An 11549-nucleotide genomic window follows, 5' to 3' on the forward strand; every position below is an offset into this window, starting at 1 on the left:
ACTATGACACTTGCTTTTGCTTTCTTTTGATAATTTGGTGGAAATGTGACATTGCATTGTTAAACAGATTCATCCTGCGCCCTGCTGTAGCCTTATGCAGAGAGTGCTTTTCTACAAAATTTTGCTGTTTCCCACATTTTACACATCCCCTTAATTGCATGCCATTGTGGTAGTTGATGTGAGGGATCCCTCCACCTTTTCTTCTCTTCCTCTGCAGATAAAATCTCCTCCATCATGTCTTGCTGTTAAGAGATGATTACTGACAATCAAAGAGAGACAGAGAGAGAAAGAGAGAGAGACAGAGATAGAGAGAGAGAGAGAGAGAGAGAGAGAGAGAGAGAGAGAGAGAGAACAGGAGAGGAGAGGACCTTTGGCTCATCAGCTCAGCTGTGACATGTGACAGGCAGCTTCATGCACTAGTCATATTGCAAAACATTGCTCTTTCATCCAGTCAGAATTCATTAGAAATGCTTATTCATCTGGGGGAGCCCTTGCAGAACGAGTTGCTTGCGATCCAGTGTCTCACTGTACCTAACATGCTGTTGCCCGAGGTTCACAGGCACAGTACCTCTGCACTGGCTTCTGTTCATTGTTTTACATCTTGTTTTCCTACATGTTCTTATATTTAGTAGTTTGTGCTTTTATGCTGGATATTATGTTATGGAGGCTCTGGATTAAGATATCTTCTAAAGAATGTTGGAGTTTGCTCTTCCAGGTAGTCTAGTCATTGATGGGTCACTTCTAATTACTGATGGGTCCTGTCAGGCGGTGTTGCGGGTTTCTCGAGGGCAAGTGTCGTTTCGCCGTGTGCTAAGGTGCAGTCTTTGCCAAGTCTCCCAGCGCTGGGCTTTCCAGTGTGGCAGGTAAGTCGCCCGAGTGTTTCTCTCACAGTCGCAAGGCATCTTGTCTCCCATACCAGCCCTTTCTGAGGACCTAGCCTTGTCTGGGCCCAGCCCTGTGTGACTGCCTATGGTATTTCTATCTAACTTAGCTGCCTACAAGAAGGTGAAATTATAACCTTTTCCCTAACATTGCGGTTCTCACTACTGTTAAATTCTTAACCTTCGAGAAGCTTAGGAGCTAGCTAAGGACCCCCAAAAAACCCACCTGGGTGTTTCTGAAGAGTACTTTCTTCAGCCTACTCATTTGGAAAACTCTTTTCTCTACATTCCAGTCCTGCTCCATTTCACCTTTTTGAGCCCAGGTGTCACTGTTTCATCCAGGCTGGCCTCGGACTCCCTCTGTAGCCCAGGCTGGCCTTGAGCCCTCTGCGATCCTTTTCCTTGCCATCTAAAACTGCTTCCCAGAGCCTGGGGAATAAGTCCCAGGAGACAGTCGTGGTAAACATCGGCTCACTTTATTTTTCTTTTATTTTTAAAAAATCTTTTATTTATGTATTTGGTACAGGGTCTTGCCATGCAGCTTGGACTCATAGTTCTCTTCCTGTCTCAGCCACCCCAGTGCTGGGAATACAGGCATGCACCACCATGCTCAGTTTTGGTGGCTGGCATGGTACACCCAGGGGTTCTGGGGATGGCACAGTGTGTGGTACTGGGGATTGAACCCGGGTCCTTGCGCTTGCCAGGCAGGCGCTTAGACCACTAAACTATCTCCCCCATCCCCAGTGGCTCACTTTGCGAGCCTCCTTTTCCTCTTTCCCTGTGCTACCCTCCATCTAATGGTAGGAAGCACTTGTGTTCTGTTTGGCCAGGTTTTGCAGTTGTTGGTGGGACAGTAAATCCGACACAAGCACTTTGCCATGGTCACTACTGGAGCGTGCAGGAATTCTTTGTATACTGAAATGTGTTCCCTCACTCATACATTTAGATATTTGTTGTATTTTCCATTTGCATTTTGACTGAAGTACAATTGCCATTAATACACTTTGCTTTCTTACAGCGTTCTATTTTCCCTTTCCTCTGTATTTTGCATCATATTTAAAAAGTATTAGAAATTTAAATGCTTCAAGTTCTGCCCGCTTCAGCAAAGGCCTGCGCACTAAGGGGCTTGTGCCTGCAGGTGCTGGCTTCTTGCATTCAGGAGGAGGAGCCTGAGCTGGGCGCCGGTGTGGTGGTGCCCGTGTGGTGGTGGCGGCGGGCGGCTCCTCTCCTAGACTGCGTCCTCCATCTCTCTTCATGTCCTCACGGGGCAGAGGGTCTGCCCTCTGGAATTGCTAACTGGGATTTCAGCATATGTACCTGAGGCGGGCACAAGCTGTAGCCCAGTGCCGCGCTCCGATTGCTGTGCCTCGGTAGGGATGACCAGTGGGGTCCCACCCGCTGTGTCCGCCCCTCACATGTCTCACACGCTGGCTCCTTTCCCCGGGGGCCACACTAGAGGAAGTGAACCTCCACTTTGGCCCTCTAAGGGTGCTGGCAGGGCTTGAGCATTGAACTGACCGAAGAGAAATTGACAGAAGGGACAGAGGAAGATTTGAGGCTTTTGTGACTATTTTAGTCATCGCTGTGGACTGAGTTGAGACACATAAAAGTGAAAACAGCGCTCTAAGAACTCTACCCTCAGGGTTATATTCACGCAGAGATCAGCCCACGATTTCCTTCCTGCGGGTCTCAAGTTGGGGATCATTGTGCTTACGACGGAACATAGTTTTAAGTGTCCGAGCTCCAAAGTATAAATAGAGAGCGAAGCCCAAGACACCAGGACACAGGGAGACCCGTCTTTTGCAAAAGGGAAGGCAACTGAGATGGAGGGCGGAGCGGGGAGGCCATGCAGAAAGGATTCCGACTCCCAGGAACGTGTCCCCGTACCCCCCAGAGGATGGGAGCGCTTAACTGCCCTTTCAGGGTGTCACACTAGTGACATAATACAATCTTTGCACACGTGGATCAGATTTATTTCACTTGCCAATCTAGTCCTAGCTGCATCCATTCATCTACAAAAGCCTAAAATTTATATTTTTTAATAGATTAATAATACTCCATTGTGTAAAAATACTGTAACTTTTTTATCCATCCCTCAGTTGATGGACAGTTTGGGTTGTTTCCAAGATTTAGCTATGAGAAACTGCGCTGCTATAAACACGGGTGCACATATGTTACTGCGGTACGATGACTTCAGTTCTTGTGGAAAAATACCGAGGAAGAGCTACTTTGAATGCATCGCCAATCCTACTTTTTGAGGACTCTCCATTCAGTGCATTTTGTTCCAGACACATCCACGATAAGTGAAAATCAGTGAAGTAGCAATGTTATATTTATTTTAGTATTTATATATATTTTATCTTTTTTCAGAGATAAACTTTTTTCATTTTATTTGAAATAATACACGTGAATATAGTGTGCAAAATTGAGGGGCAACATCATGATGTGTAAGGAACTGAAATCAATGTTACGGCTGTGATCCCCAAGCAGAGCGCCACTTGGTAGGTGACGTGAAGGCCGTGACTGCAGCCCAGAGCCGCAGCAGCTGTACCGCCAGCGTCTCCGCTCTAACTTTCGACAGCAGGAGGGCAAGTAACGCGCAAGTGTTGCACTGCAGTAGTGCAAAAGCTGTCCCCACCGTGAGGATATGGTGACAAAATATAATTAAGATACGTGGCTGAGGAGATACAGGACACAAAGTTAAAAAATCAGAGATGTCAACTGTTCACAGCGCGCGCCATTGCAGTGCCTGTGTCCGCCTGCTATAAACCACTTCACCTCTGCCGGCTGGTCTCCTTCGGAAATAATGGGCTAGTGCTGCCACCTGGTGCAAATCTCAGCGTGCCGCCGGTGAGTGCCGCAGGTGGCTCTTGCCCCGGGACAGCGACACCACCCGCCTGCCACGTGTTCTGTAGTCTCTTGGCGCTGGCCAGCCTGGTGGGCCTGCGTTTGGCACAGATGCTGGGCCGTGTGGCGGATGCTCTTGAGAGCCCAGCTCTCAGCGTCTGCTGCTCTCGGTCATGTATACGTACAGATCAATAAGCAGCGAGGAGCCAGTGACAAACAGCAGCTACATGTTTCTAAATTCCCCTTCGTACAATTTAAAATAAACACGTACACACTTGGTCTCTTTCTACTGACCTTTAGCACTGCAGGATACCGCTTTCAAGCCCGTATTACCTGATGGGCGTGTATGAAGTTGGAAGGAAACAAGGCAGGTTGCTTTACAGTGTTGCTAGTTTGAGCATACCTAATGCTCTACGGAGAAAGCAAGTCCTCATCATGATTAAATCACTTCAAGGCTCAAGGCTGTCAGTATCTTAGGGTCACACGAATTCAGGACCAACAGTGAGACTTCGACCTTCTTAAGCCCTTCCATCAAGAACCAATGTCTCTGCAACTGTAGACTCAGGAACACAGCATCCTGGAGCAACGTTGTTGTGAGCCTGACTTGGTTCTTTTCCTTTTCTGACAGTCAGGATTTAGAGGTTTTTGTTCTTCAGCCAAAGCCGTTGCTTCTAATGTGTGCATCCTCCTCTCGTCGTTCTTCGATTTCTTCCTCCTGTCACCAAGGATCACACTTAGGGCTCTGTTCTCTTTCTCTGGCTATGTCTGAGTATATTCAACGCTGTGCTTTTTGGCAAAAAGCATGAAGGCACTCATTGGTCTTTTACACTTGTCAAGAGAAGTGGCACTCAGTCCCTGAGCTGTAGTTGTTGACAGCTTTAGCATGCAGAGAATTGGAAGAGAGCTGTGACGATCTGGGCGAGTCATGGTTTCTCTGAGTCCAGATCCTGCAGTCTTGCCCGCTAGGTCCTCCGCGAGACAGGCATGCACGGCGCCGGCGAGCCATACTGCTCAGCACATGAGCTGCAGAAGAAGCCACAGGTGTGACGTCAGAGCTTTTAAGTGTACCAGAAACACCTGAATTGTCAAAATTAATGGCACCGGGGTGTCCAGGACACGGGCAGACATCGCTGACGTGGACCTTGCAGCATGGAATGCCGTGCTGCACCGCAGTGAGGCTCGGGCAGAAGGATGACCAGCCTTTATTTTTAACACAGAAGGGTGGTCCAGCTTGCACTCCGCTCTAAGTAAACCATCTTCTACTGTGCCAGGATCAAAGGTCAACTTCGTACAGATCTGCCAAATAATACACTTTCTTCATGCGATGACAACTTCAGACCACGAGGACCACGGCCCTTCTGAGTGCCCACTTGGAGAAGGTCCTCATCACCGCAGCCTCGGCTCGAGCAGTCTTCCGCATCTTGCCTTCCTAACTGCTTTCCTTGTGAAAGCACAGTGGTGTGCCTTTCAAAAAAACAGTGCCAAGCGGCTGAGGGCCGGGACTGCACCATCCCAAGTCACCAGCAGCTGACACGGAGGACAGGCAGAAAATGCCAGATTCTGACTCACTGTTTGGCCTCTCGCGTCTCGCTGGTGTTTCCTCCTTCCAGTGGTGCTGAGGGAAGGCTGGCTCGCCCTCTGAAAGGCCGACACTGTGGTGGGCGTGCGCAGGGATGTGAACTTCTGCTTGTAGCGGTGGTGTGTACAGGACGTGATTGGTGTAAAATGAGCGCTGTGTGAGTGGCCTTGTGGGCTGGTGGCAGTATTGGCTAATTCGGCCAGCGGATCCACCTCATTTTCATGGTAAGTGTTTTCCGTTATGTCTGAGGTATTCTGGTTCCAAGGTGATCCTGGAAAATCTTGATGTGAAACATCTGGACTTAACTGGCATATGGCAGACTGGGTAGGGTCGCTCTGAACAGCCTGAAGTTCAGGAAGGCCGTCAAGCTCCATGTGCTGTCCCGGGGGTTGTCCTGGGTGAGGATGGCAGGTCTTCATTACACTGTAGCGACTGCAGGGCGTCGTTGGTCCTGGCACTCCTCGTCCGTCACCATCGGGGGTTATATATGAAAAAATATTCAACAATTTTTTCTGGCTTGTCTCCACTTCCCACACCATGTTGTGATGCTCGGACAGACCCGACGCCATTGCCAAGTCTTATATTTTAAAGCTCTATAAACCCTCCCCACACTCTGATAAGCCTTTCCCACACTTTAAAAAACACTTCTAATGTTCTTGACCATTTTCCAAACTTGTAAACCAATGCAGTTTTAACAACATATGTATACTGTAGGTATTGCAAAATCCCACAATATAGTGGAAAATCTACAATAAATAATTTAGCCCAATTTTTTAAAAAACCCACGAAGCAGTGAATCTGTGAAAGTTGAACCACAAAACAGTGAGAGACTACTGTACTGATTTCCACAATGGTTGCACCAGCCTGCACTCCCACCAGCAGCGGGAGAAGCATTCACTTTCCCCACAGCCTCTCCAGCAGTTGTTATTGGCTGACTCCTTGATGATAGCCCTTCTTTCTGGTGCAAGATGTTATCTCAGCGTTGTTTCTAATTTGCATCTTTTGAATGACCAAAGATGTTGAACATTTTTTTCATATGCTTATTTGCCATTTCTCTCTCTCTCTCTCTCTCTCTCTCTCTCTCTCTCTCTCTCTCTGCTTTTACTATCTCTTCATTTATGAAGTATATATTCATCTAAGATGCCCATTTTTGGATTGGGTCTTTGAATTTTGGAAGCCTGATTTTTAAAAATTCTTTATATGTTCTAAGTAGAAGTCCTTTGTCTGAAGGACAGTCCACTATAATTTTTTTCCCAATTTGTGGGTTTTCTTTTTACTCTGTTGATATCTTTGACATGTAGAAACTGAAAAGGTGAGATCCCAATTGTTGGTTCTTTGAAGTATTTCCCGTGCAGCTTGACTTTGTTCACGAGCTCCCCGTCCAGTGTCCTGAAGGCCTCTGCTTACTTTCTCTTCCAGAAGATTTAACGTTTCAGTTTTAATATTCAAATCTTTAATCTATTTTTTTTTTTTTTGTGGTACTTGCTAGGGATTGAACTCAGGACCCTGCACTTGCCAGGAAGCACTTATTCTACTGAGCTATCTTCCCAGCCCTCTTTGATCCATTTTTGACCATAGTTTTGTGCATGGTGATAGCATGGATCTATTTTAAGCCTTCAGTTTGTGAACAGCCATTTTTCTCAGCACCACTTGTTAAAGAGGCCATCACTCTTCCAGTGAACACGTTTGGTCCCTTTGTCAAAGGTAAGGTGGCTGAGTATGTTTGGAGTTGTGTCTGCATCTCTTAGTCTGTTCCATTCATCCTCAGGCCTGTTTTCTTTCCAGTAGCATGCCGATTTTATCACAGTTGCTTTGGAGTATAATTTCAAGTCAGGGATGATGATGCCTGCTGCCTTTCCTTTGTCGCCTAAGATTGCATTTGCAATCTGATTTCAGATGAAGTTTTGGAATATTCATTCTAGATCTGTGAGGTATACTAATGGTATTTTAATCGGGATTGCACTGAATCTGTGTAACAATTTTTGGAGTATGGCCATTTTCACAATGTTGGCTCTCCCTATCCAGGAGTAAGGAATATCTTTCCATTTTCTGAAATCCTCTTTGATCTCTTTTTTTCAGAGTACTATAATTTTTGCTGTATAAATCTTTTACTTCCTTTGTGAGATTGATTTCTGTGTATTTCATTTTTTGGGGTGTTATTGTGAAAGGCTTGGTTTCTGACTCGGCCCAAGAGTAGAGATGTGGGGTAATGACCTGGAGGAGGAACGGGGATGAACAAGACAGGGCAAGAGACACAAGAGATGGAGACAAGACAGGCTTTCTGATCAAGTCTCATTTATTGAGGAAGTGAGCAGGGTCTAAATAGCCGTGTAGTGGAAGTAGTTGGGTGGGCCTAGTTGTGGATTGGTAGTGGAGGTCCAGGACCACAGGAAGATGCTGAGGCAAGCAGGGATTGGTGCTGCAGCACTTCATGCCCAAATAAGGGAAAATATAACAGGAGCGTTCTATCGCCCCCCCACAGGTTTCCATAATTTCTTTCTTGGTGCACTCATTGTTTGTGTATAGAAATGCTATTGATTTATGAGTCGTGACTTTGTATCCTGCTATGTTTTTGAATTTGGTTATTAAATCTACAAACTTCTTATGGAGTTTTTGGGGTCTTCTATGTACAGTATCATGTTATCTGCAAATAATAATTTAACTTCTTTCTTTCAGTCATTATTGCTTTTATTTCTTTCTCTTGTCTAATTGCTCTGGCTAATGTTTCTAGAACTACATTGAACAGGAGTGGTGATAGTGGGCATCCTTGTCTTATAACTGATTTTAAAATGAAGGCTTTTGGGTTGGGAAGATAGTGCAACAGTCTAGGCACCTGCCTGGCAAAGGGCAAAGACCTGGGTTTGAACCCTGGTACCGTATGCTGTGCTGGGCCTGGAATGCTGGGAGCACTGTGTCAGCCACTGAAACCAGGCATGGTGGTGTATGTCTATAATCCCATCACTGGGGAGGCTGAGTCAGGAAGATCACTATGCGTCTGAGCTGTGTAGTGAGACCCTGTACAAAAAAGAAATAAATAAAATGAATAAAGTGAAGGCTTTCAATATGATGTTAGCTGTTGGTTTGTTTTAGATGGATTTTGTCAGGTTGAGGTAAAGAACATCTATTCCAATTTTTTGTAGGGTTTTTTTTTTATCATGAATGAGCGTTGAACTTTTTCAAAAGCTCCTTCTGTATCTATTGAGGTGATCACGTGATTTTTGTCTTTGTCTCTGTTGATGTGGTGTATTACATTTATGGATTTGCATGCATTAAACCATTCCTGCATTCCTGGGATGAATCCCACCGGTTTGTGATGTATAATCTTCTTGATGATTTGCTGCGTTCTGTTCGCTAGTAGTTTATTGAAGATTTTTACAGTTGGCCTGTAGCTCTCTTTTTGGTTGTGTCCTTCTCTGGTTTTGGTGTCAGAATAATACTTGCCTGTCTGAAGGAGTTTGGGAGAATCGCTTCCCTTTCCATTTCATTGATGAGTTTGGGAAGAGGTGGCATTAGGTCCTCCCTAAATTTCTTACAGAATTTAGCTGTGAATCCATCAGGACCTGGGCATTTCTTTGTTGTTAGGTTTTTAAATTACATTTTCAATTTCATTGAATTTTAAAGGACGTTCAGTTTTAATTTGAGGAATTTTCTTTCAAGTATTTGTAGTAATTTTTATGATCAAGATAAAGGCCTTTATGAGCACGGGATGCTCACTTTTTTAAAAAATTGCCACATTTACAGTTACCGTTGCTTATCAGCTAGCTCTTAGAGTCTGTGCTGATCAGCTCACCTTCAGAAATCTATTGTTTTGTTATTTCTTCTAGATGTAACTAGCTTGTTTACTTTCGTAGGTATTTCCGTAAAGCTTGGATTCATGTTTGATGTTTGACTGAATTTCCTTTTTAAAAGTCTAGGAGGCCCAGGGAGGGCGCTCAGGGCTCCCGGTAGTCGCGCAGACCTCAGTCCGGGCTGTCAGGGCGGCGGCTCCTCCAGAACTGTGCTTTTGCAGCTGATAGTTTTGCCTACTGTTACGTAAGCTTAAATTTCAGCTCACATTCTCAGAGGAGACCTATAAAGATAACATTTTTCCCCACCCAGAAACGTTGGGAAGACATGGATTTCTCCCTCCTTCTGTCTCCAGAGCCAGGCTGCGGGCTGTCTGAGCAGCTCGGAAGGCCAGCGCCTGGCGCTCCGGCAGGAAGCCCGTGTCTGGGCCTGTGCAGAAGCCACCTCAGCCTGGGGCTGCCAACCCCACCGATGCAGGCCACCTGGGGACATTCGATCTGAACTTGAGGTAAACAGCAAGTCTTATTTTTTTAGTGCAAATATATTCCTTGCAATATCTGTACCCCTAAAATTCAAGCTTAGCTAGGTGCTTTGTATTTTTATTTTCTGAATCTAACATCTGACTTTGGCTTTTTTTGTATTTCTGGCTTCCTGGCCCTGCTTAAGTGTTTTCAACGTCTATTACTTTTTGTTGTAATTGGTCCAGCATTGGACATTTAGAGGTAGGATGCTTGTTAACATCCACCATCCCCTTGTCCCCTCGTCCCCAGAGCGGTCTCCACCTCTGCTTCGTATATGTAGACATGTCCACCAGTGCCTGGTCCTGGAGCCCAGCTGAACACCATGAGGAGTGGCATACCGTTCTGTGGGTTAAGCTTTTTTGATTTCAAGGAATATTATAATAATTCAAGGAAACAAATATTTATTTTAAGAAAATGACCTCAACAAGGTGGATCTCTGGGCCTATGTTTCCTAATATCCTGGCAATACCAGAGATGTGAAAAGGTTACTTTATCAGCCTCAATATTTTAGACCGAATGGACATCTCCCATCTCTGAGAAGCTTTTTTATGCTGGAATCTTTCCTACTTGCCATTAAAGAGGTCTCAACTAGGTGGAAATCGGGTAACCATTGTGGAACTGACGTGGTCTCACCAAACGGGTACATTTCCATTTATTTATTTTTTAAACTTAAAAAAATATTTTATCTTTTAATTTATTTGTTACAGGATCTCGCTGTGCAGCTCAGATTCATAGTGGCCCTCTTGTCTCAGCCTGCCCAGCGCTGGGATTACGGGTGTGCTCCACCACGCCTGGTTTCAGGGCTGGCACAACACAACCTGGGGTTCCAAGGCCCGCATGGCATGCAGTCCCGGGGATCGAACCCAGATCCTTGTGCTTGCCAGGCAGGGACTTAGACTGCCAAGCTATCTCACCAGCTTCTACTTACTTTAAATACCTCCATTCTGTCATTCCTCAGGACAGAAGTAGCTCCTTCTTGCAGTGATCCATGAGGGCCCATCTCTCCACTCAACTTCTGCCATCTAGACTGGACTGAGGACTAGAACCCAGGAGCGAACTGGGGCAGCACTGAGGGAAGTCACGTCATGGTCTGCTGTGTGCATCTTTTCTTAAAAACAGGGTGGAGGAACTACTCCTGGTGGAGACTTAGGGCTGAGTTCAGGAGCTGAGCCGGACACCCTGGCCACAGGGGCTGGCCAGGAGGGGAGCACATAGCGGAGCTCTGGCTGTGGGGGTGCAGCACGGCAGCAGAGGGGAGAAGCAGCAGAGGAAAAGGAGATTTAGAGATTACTGTCAACATTCCGTGGACAGCAGCTGGCTGTGCAGGAAAGTGTCTCCAACTCTACGTGATGTATGTTGAAGTTTTAGAGGTGAAATGTCAAACTATCCATGACTTGCTTTTTTTTTTTTTTTTTGGCCAACAGCCAATCTCTCTTGGCAGGGGGGACTGGGGATTGAACTCAGGCCCTTGTGCTTGTCAGGGAAGCACTTATTCTACTGAGCCATCTCTCAGGCCCTCCATGACTTGCTTTCAAAGGGTTTTCTATATATTATATCCTTATATAGTATATTAATTAAAATACAGAAAATATTAAAAGTTACTCGATATAATTTATAGACTTATGGGTGTTCACTGATCTGATTCTTTCAACTTTCTGTCTGAAAATTTCCATATTAAAACATTGAAAAAGAAAACTTTAAGAAGAAAAGACCAGTGGGGATAAGCCTCCTTCCCCAGTGGATTTTAAGACATCGCTGCTGTCTTCTCTGCCTGGACATGTCCTGACTCCTTTAGGACAGGGAAGTCAAGGGCTAGGAATGGGGAGGGGAACAGGGGAGGTAAGATGAAGACATCATCTTCAGCTTTAATGTTAAAATAGAGCTTGTTTTAAGATGGTAGCCTTGGGGCTGAGAAGATAGCTTGGTGCCCCAAGT

General features: G+C 45.6%; 2 pseudogenes; both read right to left on the minus strand.

The window, feature by feature from the left end:
* The window catches only part of LOC101575050, a 783209-nt pseudogene that overhangs the window by 91679 nt on the left and 679981 nt on the right, over positions 1-11549 (minus strand).
* Positions 4290-5876, minus strand: LOC105742517 (annotated as a pseudogene).

The sequence above is a fragment of the Octodon degus genome, unplaced genomic scaffold (assembly GCF_000260255.1).
Source record: "Octodon degus isolate 3935 unplaced genomic scaffold, OctDeg1.0 scaffold00057, whole genome shotgun sequence".
NCBI lineage: Eukaryota > Metazoa > Chordata > Mammalia > Rodentia > Octodontidae > Octodon > Octodon degus.